Below are 16,271 nucleotides of genomic sequence, written 5' to 3' on the forward strand. Positions count from 1 at the left end.
CCCTCCCTCCCTCCCTCCCTCCCTTCCTTCCTTCCTTCCTTCCTTCCTTCCTTCCTTCCTTCCTTCCTTCCTTCCTTCCTTCCTTTCTTCCTTTCTTCCTTCCTTCTTTCCTCCCTCCCTCCCTCTGATGTTACTCCTAGCTCTACTCTCAGGACTTGCTCTTGGTGGGCTTGGGGGACCATATGGGATGCCGGGGATTGAACCCAAGTTGGTCATATACAAGGCAGTGCTAGTCCATGCTACATGCTGTTCTCTCACTCTGTACCTAGCAGTACATATTATTTGAAAATATTTTTGTTTTGGGACCTGCTTTGTTGCTTAGTAGCTGCTTGTTGTTTAGTACTTGGGGGGAATTTGGGGCACTGGAGATCAAGTTATGCATATGTATATATGATTTCTATTAAATATAAATAAAATATTTTATCAAAATATTAAGATATTAAAATATAAATACATCTATCTTTTATATTTATTAAAAGATTTTTTTTTCAGGGGTCACACCTGGCAGCTCTCAGGGGTTACTCCTGACTCTGCACTCAGAAATCATTCCTGGCATGGTTGGGGGACCATATGAGATGCCAGGAATTGAACCTGGATCCATCCCAGGTCGCCATGTGCAAGGGAAACACCCTACTGCTTGCTGTTGCTCTGGCCCCTAAAACAGTTATTTTATTTCCCTTTCCTCCTCCTATTTTGCTTTGTGGTTGCTGCTATGATGGAATTGCCTCCTGCTTCAGGTACTCTCTGGAGCTTGCATACTTAGTGTTCATGTATGGACCATGTGCTTGCCTGGATCTCACTATTTTTCTTTTCCTTCCTTCCTTCCTTCCTTCCTTCCTTCCTTCCTTCCTTCCTTCCTTCCTTCCTTCCTTCCTTCCTTCCTTCCTTCCTTCCTTCCTTCCTTCCTTCCTTCCTTCCTTCCTTCCTTCCTCCTTCCTTCCTTCCTTCATTCCTTCCTTCCTTCCTTCCTTCCTTACTTCCTTCCTTCCTTCCGTCCTTCCTTCCTTCCTTCCTTCCTTCCTTCCTTCCTTCCTTCCTTCCTTCCTTCCTTTCGTCGCAACCGGCGGCAGTCAGGGATTACTCCTGGCTCTGCACTCAGAAGTCACTCCTGGCAGGCACAGGGGACTATATGGGATGCCGGAATTTGAACACCTCTGTTCGAATCAGCTGTGTGTGAGACAAACACCCTACCACTGTGCTATCTCTCTGGCCCATATTATTATTATTATTATTATTATTATTATTTTTAATTTTTGGGCCATATCTGGTAGTGGTCAGGGCTTACTTCTGGCTTTGTGCTCACAAACTACTCCTGATGGTGTTTGTTGGGGACCATGTCAGTACTACGGCTTGAGCTAGGGTTGGCTGTGTGCAACCAAGAACATTGCCCTCTTGACTATCTCTCTGTCCTTTCATTTATACATACCACATATGTTAATGGTACACTTGAATCTACCCAGTTATGCTTGTGCAAAGAGCTCCATATTAAATCAAGACCTGATCCATCCCTATGCTTTCAACCTTGGCCTACCCAGAAGCAGCCTGAATCTTCCAACGTTGTCTGACGAAAGGAGCTCAGGGTTCTGAGAAATAGTATAGCAGATAGGGCATTTGTCTTGCATGCAGCTGACCCAGTTTTGATTTCCAACATCCCCAAATGATCCCTGGGTACCACTAGGAGTAATCCCTGAGCACAGAGCCAGGGTTATCCATGAGTACCACTGGACATGTCCCCCTCAACCCAAGCATACATACATGCAAAAAAATAAATAAATAAAGATGGGGATGGAGGAGAGAAAGGGATCTCATATGGGGAAATTACAAAATTGATTTACTTAAGAAACAGTTTTCTTCTGGCTGCCATCGCTGCCCTACAAAGCCAAGTCTGGAAGGGACTCAGACAGGCATATGAACCCGGAGAACTGACGGTACCTCACCCCTTCAAGCCGGGAGGCCAGGTCCTGGTGAGACAGCACTGTTCACAGACACTAGAGCCTAGGTGGAAAGGACCTTATGTCGGCCTTCTGATCACCCCGACTACTGTTGAGGTGGACGGCATTACTTCCTGGGTTCACGCCTCCCATCTAAAACCTGCCCCTGCTGATCTCAACCATGATGAGTGGAAAGTGGAGCACACTGAGAATCCCCTCAAGATTCAGTCCGGCGGGCACACTCCAGCTCGGATGTGCTCACTGACTCTGACAATGCTCCTCCTGGAACTTGCTGAGGGAGAACTCTATCAGGCCGTACACCAGGATGAGCTGGTAAAAAGACTATACGGAAACCCTTGTGACTGCAGGGGGGGCTATCAACTCAACAGTAGGCTTCTGTACACTCGATCAGAAGACTGTGGAACTAGGACTGCTTACCTCCAGTCCCCTACTTCCCATGTTGCTGGGGGGGGGGGGAGCCGGAATGAGTGTGTAAAGCAAAACCTCAGCTTTTGCCTCCCTCTTTGGAGGGAAAATGCCTCACTGGATGTGTGGAGTTTAATCAAGTTCACTCCTGGTGCTATAGGGAGTATCGAGAGTGTACCAAAAATAACAAGGCATATCTGGTGGCCAAGCTCACTGAGACGTATAGGGGGAGCATGGGAGGGGAATGGACAGTTAATAGCCATAAGTCCCCCTATGGAGCCGCGAGTTGCATGGCTGAAGTGGGAGACTTGGTCTGTTGGCCCCTAAAGGCGCCCGTTTAAATCTCGGATGGGGGGGGCAACAGACCAGGAAAGAGAGAAGGAGGCCATAGACTGGGCTACAAAGGAGGTGGAGACCCTATGCCTAAGTGGCAATGGCATCCCTCCCTCGGACCCCAGATGCCTGCTGAGAAGTTAAATCTGAATACTCAGAACATCCTAGAAGAAACTCACAAACTTCTTAGCTGCTGATTGTTGGCTTTGTATGAAGATGGGGGAAAATTGGCCTCTGGCTGTCCCTCTCCGACTAGGTAAACTAACCTTTGCTTCTTTTAGTTGTAAGGTAGTCCCTTTTTAGCTTTGAATCTTCTGTTTGCTATTTGCATAATGGCACTGAATCTGTAGACATGGGTCAGGTAGGAGCAGCTCAGTGCTCAGAAGTCCTATCTGCCCCCCCCCCCCCAGCCCAGGGTGCTTACCTCCGGGATGGGTATGAATATGTGGGGGGAAATTTGGCTTACTCTCTTTTACCCCAAAACTGGACTGGAATTTGTGCCCCAGCATTAGTACTTCCAAACATTGACATCATTCCGGGGACAGAGCCCATCCCTCTGCCTCGCATAGATCTCTTAGGCGGCACTCGTCGGTCTCAGTGGACCGTGGTGTTCCTGCCCCAACTGGTAGGGCTTGGGAGTAGCAGGTTGGATTGGCGACTGGGGGAGCAGGGCTAGCAATATCAATAGACAGGTATGACAGACTCTCGCAAAAGTTAATTTCAGATGTGGAGACAGTGTATATAAATCTATTAGTGATCTGCAGGACCAGCTCGACTCCGTGGCTGAAGTGGCATTACAAAACAGGCAAGGGTTAGATTTAATCTTGGCAGAGAAAGGAGAGCTTTGCGTGGCCTTGCAAAAAGAATGTTGTTTTTATACTAACAAATTGGGAATAGTGTGGGACAGAATCAGACACCATCAAGAGGAGCTGGCCAAAAGAAGAAAGGAGCTATTAGACGGTCCCTTATTGTCTTTATGGGGTGGGATTCTCCCCTATCTAATACCCCCACTGGGGCCCCTTTTGGGCCTCTTACTTCTGGTAGCCATTGGACCATGCATAACCAATCGCCTCACTACATTCATTTGAGCTCAGGTTGGGGAAGTCAAGCTCATGGTATTATGCCAACAATACCAAGAATTAGCTCATGCAGGTAATTCTGACCAGGAATATTAGGAGATGGAGGCCCTCTATCACACTGGCTTATAGGATTAGAAGCCTTTCTACAAGAAGTGGGGATTGAAAAGGGAAGTCATTACCCCGCCCCCACCAACCTTGGCAGATGTCCCGCCCTTAAGGAGGTCTTCACTACCCCTTCTTTCCCCCTCCCCCTTCTTATGCTATGTAAGAAGGAACGTAGAACGCCACGAGGTCTTTCACCTCTGTCCTGTTATGGACGCGGTGTTAGACCCTGACTGGCCAGAAATAAAGACCCCACTTGAGCTTTAAAAAAAGAAAGAAAGAAAGAAAGAAACAGTTTTCTTGCATATACTTTTTATTTTACATGCTCTACCTTCATTCATGTGTTTGCTTCTACAGAAACCATTTTCTGGTCAAGGAAGCTAGCTCAGGATTCTTAAGTGGAGGCCTTGAGTGTCCAATACACTGAGTTTGACCCCTGGTACTTCCTGGTCTCCAAGCACTAGCTGAACATGAACCCTGATGGTTCCAAGCATGGCAAAGCGCAAGCAGCACCACATCCTCTAGCTCTCTCACTGAACTGTTGGCTAGGCTGGTTGAGTTTCACTAGGAGAGGCTCTCAGGCTCCCTAAACATTGCTTGGAGTAAATCCTCTTCCAAAACAACCAAAACCACTTTCCACTGATGTTTTTATTTTTAAATGCTTTCTATAGCTAATTGTAATAATGATACAAAATTTAACGTTAACTATCAAAATAGCATATTATTCCAATCAGCATGTGATTGAGCTTAACATTTCTGTATTTCTCTGATTCTTTTTTTTTTTTTTTGGTTTTTGGGCCACACCCGTTTGACGCTCAGGGGTTACTCCTGGCTATGTGCTCAGAAATCGCCCCTGGCTTGGGGGGACCATATGGGACGCCGGGGGATCGAATCGCGGTCCGTTCCTTGGTAGCGCTTACAAGGCAGACACCTTATCTCCAGCGCCACCTTCCCGGCCCCTATTTCTCTGATTCTTAAAAAATAATGTTGGGCTGGAGTTGTTGTGCAAGCAATAGGGTGTTTGTCTTGCATGTGCTAACCTAGGATGGACCATGGTTCCATCCCCTTGCATCCCCCAAGCCAGGAGTGATTTCTGAGCGCATAGTCAGGAGTATCCCTTGAGCATCACCAGGTGTGACCCAAAAGCAAAAATAATAATATATATATATATATATCATTAGGTTGCTTATTTATTTATTTATTTATTTATTTTGGTTGTTGAGTCACACCCGGAAGCGCTCAGGGGTTACTCTTGGCTCTACGCTCAGAAATCACTCCTGGCAGATGCGGGGGACTATATGGGGTGTCGGAATTTGAACCACCGTCCTTATGCATGCAAGGCAAATGCCTTACCTCCATGCTATCTCTCCGACCCCTGCTTCTTTATTTATTATATAATTCCACATGAACTAAAACACACACACAGGCACAAACACACTTTTCTTTTTTTTTTGTTTGTTGTACTTCTGGGCTAACTTGGCAGTGCTCAGGCGTTACTCCTGGCTCTGTGTTCAGGGTTCACTCCTGGCAGTGCTATGTGATATCAGGAATCAAATAGAGGTCAGATGTGTGCAAGGAAAGCTCTCTACCTGCTATACTTTCTTTCCAGCCCACCTCCCTGCTTTCTTGAGAGGTATTAGATCCAATGCTAATAAAACATGTATCAAAGAATGATTGGAATTACCTACTTCCAACTTCTTTTTTTTTTTTTTTTTGGTCTTTGGGTCACACCTGGCAGTGCTCAGGGGTTACTCCTGGCTCCAGGCTCAGAAATCGCTCTTGGCAGGCTCGGGGGATCATATGGGATGCCGGGATTCGAATCAATGACCTTCTGCATAAAAGGCAAACGTTTTACCTCCATGCTATCTCTCTGGCCCCATACTTCCAACTTCTTATACATAAAGGGAGAGTTTTTAATTTTTTTTTAGTCATGTTGCTTTTTTCATTATTAGTTATTTCAGTACAATAAGAAATTCTGTTTCTTTCCTTATTTAAAGATCTTGTTCCCCTGTATCATGGTCAGTTATAACTTGGAATCTTTTATTATGAGGTTTTTATTTATTTATTTTTTGGACCCACCCAGCAGTCCTCAGAGGTTACTCCTGGCTCCATGCTCAGAAATCGCTCCTGGCAGGCTTGGGGGACCATATGGATGCTGGGATTTGAACCAATGACCTTCTGCATGAAAGGCAAATGCCTTACCTCCATGCTATCTCTCCGGCCCCCTGAGTTTTGTTTTTTTTTTTTAACAAAGTATTATAACCCATGATACCAAAACTGCAATTATGCCTAGCAAATTTCCATGATCTCAATTTCTCAGTGGTCCTGAGTAGCTCTGACCATGAACCAGGAGCCCAGAGCTGTGTCAGTGAATCCCTGTGAAGTCTACTTCTCCCCTCTTCTCAGTGCTGGACAGTCTGAACAAACCCCTGTAGTTCTGGGGAACAATCCTCATTAAGATAGGACAGATTTCCATACTGGTATTAGTATCTGGGCTTCACATTCAATCTTCAGTCAAATTCACACTCACAGATTTTGGACATTTTTCTGGTTTAAAACTTCCCCCAGTGCAAGCTCTATCCAAAGGATTCATGAAGAGAAAAATATATGTGTGTAAGACAGCAATTACTCCTGGCCCTTGAATGTACTGATACTTGAGCAACCCACAAGCTTGGTAAGAAAACATGAGTTTGTAGTTGACTTCAATTTTTTTTCTTTTTTCTTTTGGGGCCAATCTGGCCATGCTCTGAGGTAACTTCTGGCTCTTACTCAGGAATCACTCCTGGCAGGCTCAGGAAACTATATGGGACACCAGGGATCGAATCTGGATCAGCTAAATACAAGGCAAGTGTCCTACCTGCTGTACTATTGCTCTAGTATCTGACTTCAATTTTTTTGAACTTCTTTATTTAAATACCATAGCTTACAAAGTTGTTTATAATAGTTATTTCTGGCATTCAATATTCCAACACCAATTCCATCACCAGTATAACATTTCCTTGTACCATTGTCCATGATTTCCACCCACCCTCAAGCTTGCCCCTTGACAAGTATGAATAATTTATTTGAGATTGTTTGTTATAATGAAATTATAATGAAATTTTAAAAAAACTCCAGTAAAAGAAAATTTATGGAAATGGTTACATCTTACAATAGGATCATTAAGTCATTGTCTGAAGATTTATTAGACTACTTATTACTAGTTGAGCATTTTTTTTTTCTAGTTTTTGGCTCTGCACTCACAAATAGCTCCTGGCAGGCACCTGGGACCATATGGGATGCTGGGATTTGAACCACCATTATTCTTGGATCAGCTTGCTGCAAGGCAAGCTGTACTTACTGCTGTACTATCTCTCTGGTTCTTAGTTGAACATTCTATTTTGTTTGTTAGATTTAGGTGAATTCTGTGATAATTTGATATCAAACTTGTTGTCAGTATTAAAAAAATATGGAGGATATAAAAAATATGAAGGGCCGGAGTGATAGCACAGTGGTAGGGCATTTGTCTTGCATGCGATGACCCAGGATGAACTCCAGTTGAATCCACAGCATCCCATATGTTCCCCTGAGCCAGGAGCTATTTCTGAGAGCACTAGGAGTGATCCCTGAGCAGGACTAAGCCTTGATCACTGCTTAGTATGTCTCTCTTTACCCAACCCTTCCCCCAAATGTGGTCCCTTGTAGAGCAGAATATTTTTTTTGTTTGTTTGTTTTTTTTTGGGCCACACCTGGCAGTGCTCAGGGGTTACTCCTGGCTGTCTGCTCAGAAATAGCTCCTGGCAGGCACGGGGGACCATATGGGACACCGGGATTCGAACCAACCACCTTAGGTCCTGGATCGGCTGCTTGCAAGGCAAACAGCGCTGTGCTATCTCTCCAGGCCCTGTAGAGCAGAATTCTAAGATATCCAGCTTCTGTGCTGTAAGCCAAAAACCCAAGCCAAATCTTGTCAGTTTTCGAAGGGCCATGATGACAGCTGATAGCAATGTTTCTTTAAAGACACTAACATAAGTTTAGTCAGGTGGCTTCCAGATCTTAAGTCCAACACTGAAGAGAGCTGTGGGTGGCACATCATTCATGCATTCCTTTTAATTTTGTCTCAGCTTCTCCAGGTTCAAACTCAGTGTGTGTGTGTATGTGTGTGTGTGTGTGTGTGTGTGTGTGTGTGTGTGTGTGTGTGTGTGTGTGCGTGTGTGTGTGTGTGTGTTTGTTTTGTTTTGATTTTTGGGTCACACCCAGTAGCGCTCAGGGGTTACTCCTGGCTCTATGCTCAGAAATTGCTCCTGGCAGGTTCCGGGGACCATATGGGATGCCTGGGTTCGAACCACAGTCCTTCTGCATGCAAGGCAAATGCCCTGCCTCCATGCTATCTCTCCAGCCCTCATTGTGTGTTTTGTAAAAGGATGAGGGGGACAGAGAGATACTAGAGTGAGGAGGGCACTTGCCTTGCACATGACCAATCCAGGTTCGACCCTGGATCCTATATGGTCCCCCAAACCCTATCACGAGTGATCATTGAGTACAGAGCCAAAAGTAAGCTCAAAAACTATTAGGTGTGGCTTCCCCCAAAACAACCCTTCCCCAAATATCAGGATGATAATTCAGTGATAATTTATATATATGAAAGATGATGTGTGGAAGTATTGGACATCATTATTATCACCATTATTATTAGTGCCTTAGTTTTCTTTATAACAGAGGGCTAAAAAAGACATGGGTGATACAAATGGAAAAGAAAATAAGAAATAGATTTTTCTTTTTTTGGGCCAGACATGGCTGTGCTCATGCTCAGGGCTTACTTCCAGCTCTGCGCTCATAAGCAATGTCAGGATCAAACAGGGTTGGCCATTTGCTTTAACTTCTGTGCTATCTCTTGGGTCCCAAGAAAACACTTCTGTTGAGCTGACATTATGTGAAACCAGATTTAATTTGATCATACATTTTAAGTTGTTTTGCTGTAACCTGATGCCTTTATATCTGATGAAGGGAAGGAATTGTATCCTTTCCCTTTGCTTTTATAAGATATTATTCAGTGTGATTCCTAAGGAATTTTATTTTCAAAGAAAAAGTCAAGCCCGTGTTATAAATTTATTCTTGGGCAACTGAAATCTCTTGACCATAAATGAAGAGTCAGTCTGCTAATCTAACAATGAATAGTGGTGTGGGATTGTTGTGTCAGTGCTGTTTTGTTCATTTAACTGCCATGCTTTAGAAAAGATCTGATAACTAGGAAAACAAATAGTAGAAGCAAATACTTACTGAATGCTCTTCTTAGTATTTTTACCCGTGGCATGAATTCATTAGTGTCTCCTCAATCTTATTAGGTAGATCAGGTTTCTTTCACAGAGGAAGCTGATTTAGGTCAAACATGTAACTTTAGGCAGCAGAGTAGAAATTAGAATCCAGGTGATGTGAATTGCAAGATTCAAATGGCTTAAAACACATGTATTACATTTATTGATTCTGGATCAATCCCTGATACCACATTACTAGGTGCAGTTCAGGAAGCTCCTTTGAGTACTGCTGTGTGGCCTTAGAGGTTCCCAGACATTGGCTAGATGGCCCAGATAATCTTCAAACCCTTGTATTGAAATGCCAGAGTTGACTGAGGAAGCCTGGCAGAGACCCCTGGGCCTCTTGAGCCTCGCTGCTTCCCCAGAAAAAATAAATCCCACTTCTAACTATTTCTCTAGAACTAGTGTTTATTGCAAATGTACTGAACCCAGTACACTTCCCCTTGGGTGGAATAAAATTTGGCAAGTCCTCCCTGCCTTTACAAACCCAGCTGAGGGATTTCAGAATAATTAGGAGCGGGCAGTGTTTCCTAAACCTGAATGAATCACTTGTCAATTATTTTTATTATCATGTTTACCACAGGAAATATTACTTCTCCCATCTACAAAATTTCTTATTTCTGGAACTTGACTCATTCACTCAAATCTCTCAATCATGTAAGGAAAAAGGCAAAAAACCAAACCAAACCAAACCAAAACAAAAAACCCACAAAAAACAAAAAACAAAAAACCTCCAAAACTATGCAAGGAAAGAGGAGCTTACAGAAGACTTAAAAAGATTTTCCTCTTTAAATCCTTTATACTGTCTTGAAAGATGACTCAACACTCAATTCAGTCTAAGAAGAAACTGAAAAATGTTGTTAGTGGTGATTTATTTCACTTTTGCAATGCTCCTGAGGAATTTCATAACTCTAATTTATTATTTTAAGCTTTTAAAATCACAGCTGAGGAAAAACTGGTCAGTCATGAACTTATTCTGAGGATGATGAAATAGTAAAATACTTCAGGAAATACTGTTCAGTTTCCATCATTTAGCTTCAACTTTATAAGAGCTCAACAGGCTCTTAGAGTAACTGCAAAATAGAATGAGTGTATGCTATTAGAAAAAACAAAACAAAACAAAACAAAACAAAAAAACAGGGGCCGGAGAGCTAGCACAGTGGCGTTTGCCTTGCAAGCAGCCGATCCAAGACCTAAGGTGGTTGGTTCGAATTCCGGTGTCCCATATGGTCCCCGGAGCCTGCCAGGAGCTACTTCTGAGCATAGAGCCAGGAGTAACCCCTGAGTGTGGCCGGGTGTGACCCCCCCAAAAACAAAAACAAAAACAACCCCCCCCAAAAAAAAAAGAAATAAAAAACAAGGAGTGGAGAGATATTATAGGGGTTAAGATGCATGTGGACATGAGGCTAAGACCAATCACAAGGCCACTTTGCTTGTGCTCAGGGCTAACTCCTAGTTCTGTTCTCAGGGAACACTCCTGGTGGGCTTGGGGGACCATATGGGATACTGGGAATCAAACCCAGGTATGCAAGGGCAAGTGTCTTACCTGCTGTACAAATTGCTCCAGCTCCATGAATATTAAATATTGGATATATATACACATATGCACACTTGAATATATGCTTTTGGTTCATACCAATGTGGTGCTGAGAATCAAGCCCAGATCTCCAGCATGTGATATATGTGTTCCAACCTTTGAAGCTTTCTCCCTGCCTACTGAACACATTCCTTTTTTTTTTTTTCTTGGCAGTGCTCAGGGATTACTCCTGGCTTTACACTCAGAAATCGCTCCTGGCAGGCTCAGGGGACCATATTGAATGCCAGGATTCGAATTACTGTCCTACTGCATGCAAGGCAAATGCCCTAACTTCATGCTATCTCTCCGGCCCTGAACACATATTCTATGAAGAGCAATTTGTAGTCACTTTTGAGTCATTTGGTTAAGAACAAGTTCAGAATAAAGGCATGTTGTAGACTTGGGGAAAAGAAAATCCAAACTCAATCATCAAAATAAGCAATAATCCCTACCTTCAAAGAACCTCTGACCTAAGTCTGACCTATTAAGGTGTAACCATAATAAATGGAAGGCAGTGAGCACAGACAGGCCATGAGACACATAGTGGCGATATTTCTAGGAGAGTCTGAGGGGGATATGCAGAGACTTCATCACACCCAGAGCAACTCTGTCTCTGGGTTAAGGGTGGGGGAGAGTCATAGCCAGGGTCTAGTGTTTTCCAGGCAGAGAAAACCTCATATATTTATTTTACTAGTGTCTCTCATACAGTCATTTACAAAGAAAAAATTTTGGTGAAAGAGAGACAGAAGAGGGGCCGGAGAGATAGCATGGAGGTAAGGCGTTTGCCTCTCATGCAGGAGGTCATCGGTTCGAATCCCGGCGTCCCATATATGGTCCTCCCGTGCCTGCCAGGAGCAATTTCTGAGCCTGGAGCCAGGAATAACCCCTGAGCACTGCCGGGTGTGACCCAAAAACAACAACAACAACAACAACAACAAAAAAAAAAAAAAAAAAAAAAAAAAAAAGAGAGACAGAAGAGAGAAACAAGAGATGAAAGAGAGAGAAAACAAAAATCCCTCTTTCCTTGTCATTTCTATTCTTTTTTTTGTTTTTTTTTTTTGGTTTTTGGGTCACACCTGGCAGTGCTCAGGGGTTACACCTGGCTGTCTGCTCAGGAATAGCTCCTGGCAGGCACGGAGGACCATATGGGACACCGGGATTCGAACCAACCACCTTTGGTCCTGGATAGGCTGCTTGTAAGGCAAACGCCGCTGTGCTATCTCTCCCGTAATTTCTATTCTTTAGCCAATTATTACTCTCCACTGTCTTAGTTCCCAAATTTCCAGATTTCTTTCAAGTTGTGAAACTAAAACTTAACTATGACCTTAATTTGGGATCATTATTTTACAATTGGTTTGTTTTCCTTTTTTCCCTTATTGCTTCTTTTGTCCCCCCACCTCTCTGTACTGGTTATATGATCAATCATTTCTTTTCCTGCTATATATTAATTATATTCAGTTATTATTCATATATATATCATATATTATATTATATTATATTATATCCTATCACATCACATCATCATCTCATTATATCCTATCCTATTATATTACATTATATTGTGTTGCATTACATTATAATATAATATATTGTATTATATTATATTTAGTTACTTAGTTACACCCAAGTGAGGCTTGGAGATTGCTCCCTGCAGTGCTCTGGGGACCCTATGCAGCTAAACCCAGGTCCACTGCATGACAAGCCTGTGCTCCAGCATTGAGCACTCTCTCTGGACTCTCTCCAGTTCTGTTTTATTTAATAGACAATTCAGCATCAATTTTTTCCTCAAACTGAAATTAATCAGCTGAAAATGACAAACACCATCTGATTTCACTCATGTGTGCAAGATAATGAAGTGAACAATCAAAGGAACCAGACCTTTAGATGGTGATGACAGATTGGTGGGTCCCTGGGGGGAAGGTGGGAATGGGGTGCAGGGATGGGGGACTGGACTCGAGCTAGACAGATACTTGACTTTTTTTCCTTTGTTTGTTTTTAGGGTACACCTGGCAGTGCTCAGGGTTACTCCTGTCTCTGCGCTCCTGGATCTGCTTCGTGCAAGGTAAATGCTCTACTGCTGCGCTACCGCTCGGTTCTAGATACTTGACTTTTATCCAGGTTGGAGTGGGGAGAGCCTGATATCTATGTGTGAAAGTTTGCACCTGAAAGTGTTATTTATAACCCTGTGGTACCTAAAATAACAATATTTTGGAGAAAAATAACTTTTTTGGGGGGGGGCCACACTGGCGGTGCTCAGGGGTTTACTCCTAACTCTGCACTCAGAAATTATCAGGGCATAGGGACTGGAGAGATAGCACAGCAGTAGGGCATTTGCCTTTTATGCTGCTGACCAAGCATGGATGGTGGTTCGAATCCTGACATTCCACATAGTCTCCTGAGCCTGCCAGGAGTAACCCCTGACCACCACTGGGTGTGAATGCCCCCCAAAACATCCCAAGATAAAAAAGAAATTACTCAGAGCAGGCTTGAGGGACCATATGGAATGCCACAGATAAACTAGGTTTGGCAATGTACAAGACAAATGGCCTAAACGCTGTGCTATTGCTTTGACCCCAAGAACATTTTTCTTTTTCTTTTCTTTTTTTTTTTTTTTGGTTTTTGGGCCACACTCATTTGACGCTCAGGGGTTACTCCTGGCTATATGCTCAGAAATCACCCCTGGCTTGGGGCGACCATATGGGACGCCAGGGGATTGAACCGCGGTCAGTCCTACGCTAGCGCTTGCAAGGCAGACACCTTACCTCTAGCGCCACCTTCCCGGCCCCAACATTTTAAGAGCAGTAGCACATTGTCAGCTCTGTTCAAGTCACATGTGCTGAGGACTAGACCAGGGGTCCCTCGAAGCCCCTGCTGTGCTGTTCACTAGTGTGCTGGCTGCCCCTGCACTTGCTTTATGATTTTGGGCTACATCTGTTGGTGCTCAGGAATTACTCCTGGCTCTGCACTTAAAGATCTCTCCTTGCTGGACTCCAGGGTTTCTATGTGTCATTGGGGATTAAACCTGGGTTCACAGTTGACCAAGCAAGTGCCTTATAAACTTCACTATTCTTTCTCTTTTGAACATTGAGCCCAGGTCCTCAGACGGCAAAGCAAGAGCTGTGCCTCTGGGCTACATCTCAGCTTTATGTAACTTTTCTTTATTGGCAGGGCTGGGGCTTGAACCCTAGGTCTCACACCAACAAGGCTCTATGGTCCCCCTAATTTGCTAACCAACATCTCTGAAGTTGTCACACCCCTGAGTGAGCTGGGTGGGGAATGTGGGCCGTAAAGTTTTGCCATACTAGCAAATGCCATGTGGACTACTAGCAACAATGATCCTTGCCAAGTCTGTGAGCAAATAAACAACTTTGAAAGTCATGATTTTGGAGATGATAATTTGCTAAATAGCAAGTGATAATTGAAACCTCTCTCTGGGCAAAATCTGGAATTTTGTTGTTGTTTGTTTCTTTATTGTCTGTGAAATGAATGTATCAGACAAGATAGTTCCTATATACTCCAGAAAGTATTTCACCATGGCCGCCCACCATCTGCTCACAACCTTATTTGATTCTTATAGATTGTTTGGTTTGGGGAACATACCCAGCCCTGCTCAAGGGCTACTCCCCTTGGGGTGCTGGTGGAAAGAGGGCTAAATGGGGCATCTTGCATGCAAGGCCTATGCTCCAGCTCCCTGATCTAACTTGTTTCTTTCTCCAGGAAGCTGTTCTACCCTCAGCGTGGTATATGTACTTATATGTATATGTATTTAATAAGCTGCATCCTGCAGGGATTCCATCAGAATCTCACAACTGCCTTTCACAGTTGTGGCAGCAAACCTAGCATCTTTTTTTTTTAACCTCTTCAGAAAATTGTATTGGTGCAGTTTCTAGGATTCGGAATCATAAAACTTGCTTTTCCCACCACTTTTTTTTTTTCATTTCTGGCTCAAGCATAACCCCAAATTGTCACTTTTCCAAGACAGGGCATGTCCATTCCTGCAAATTTCTTACAAATAATTTGAACCATTAGGAAGTTAATGAGAAAAATTGTTTTTTGGTGGAGTCCTGGCTCTGACTATCTTGAAATGATCATCATTCAAGAATTATACCTCAAGATTTCTGTGATTGGAACTGTAGAACAGAAATGTTTTCCTTGTCACATCACTTGGAATCCATGTCTTAGAATATTATAGCACATCTGCTCTCTGAGATGAGTGCATCTCTGAAGAAACATGGCTCTTTATAAATACTGTCTAGCCATCTCTAAAGGCACTTTAGGTTTGGACAGTATGAAAGTAACAGAGGCTCAGAATTAAAAAAAAAAACAACCAACTGCTTTCAATTTTAGCCACAACTGGCCATCTGTTTGCTTGCTCTTGGGAAAGAATTCCAAACATAGCCCCGAGGCTTCTGGGTCATCCTTGCAGATTCACTGCAGCACTCTCTCTAACTCCACACTTCCCAGGGTTTCCAAGTGCTCTGAGAAAGAACTGCGGTCCTTATTAGGTCATATGTTGCCTGTTTTCATGATGATGTCTCAGAATATCTAGGAGCTAAATATATTACCTGGGGTAATAGCAAAATAGAAGAGTTGATCTACAGGGTAATGGGCTGTAAGATTAGCACAACAACAACAACATACATACACACAGATAGATAGATAGATAGATAGATAGATAGATAGATAGATAGATAGATAGATAGTATCCAGGGACAAGAGAGATGAAGGCCAGGGGAACTGGTCCATAGTAGGAAGCTTCCCACAGTGGGGAGAGGGACGGGGTTTCTGACAGTGAAGAGAAAATGAGTTGGATGTGATCACTCTGAACACAAACTGCATGCTAAAAGGAGGGTGAGGGATATGAACGATACCACTCCAATAATAATATGACAAACCACATGTCTAAACGAAAAAAAAGGAAGGGAGAAAGATAGGAGAATAAAAATATCTGCCACAGAGAAAGGCAGCGGGAAGGACGAGAGGACAACTGGGGACATTAGTGGCAGGAAATGTGAACTGGTGAAGGGTGTTGGGCATTGTATGACTGAAACTTTACCATGAACCACTTTGTAACAAAATTAAATAATTTTTTCATTAAAAAAGCATAGCAGTGGGGCCAGAGATAACATGGAGGTAGGATGTTTGCTTTGCATGCAGAAGGACTGTGGTTCGAATCCCGACATCCCATATAGTTCCCCAAGCCTGCCAAGAGCGATTTCTGAGTGTAGAGCCAGGAGTAACCCCTGAGTGCTGCCGGGTGTGACCCAAAACCCAACCAAAACAAAACAAATAAAGCATAGCAGTAGGGCATTGCCTTGAATATGGCAAATGTGGGTTCAATTCCCAGCATCCCAGATGGTCCCCAAAGCCTGCTAGGAGTAACTCCTGAGCCACAGTGTGGCCCCAAAACAATAACAAAAAAAGAAAAAAAAAAACAATGCTATCCAGGATGCAAGGCAATGGATTGCGTAAGTCAGAAGGTTACCTTTTCTCAGCTTCCCACTGACCCTCTCAAATGGAAAAAGTGTGA

This window comes from Suncus etruscus, chromosome 11, assembly GCF_024139225.1.
Source record: "Suncus etruscus isolate mSunEtr1 chromosome 11, mSunEtr1.pri.cur, whole genome shotgun sequence".
Classification (NCBI taxonomy): domain Eukaryota; kingdom Metazoa; phylum Chordata; class Mammalia; order Eulipotyphla; family Soricidae; genus Suncus; species Suncus etruscus.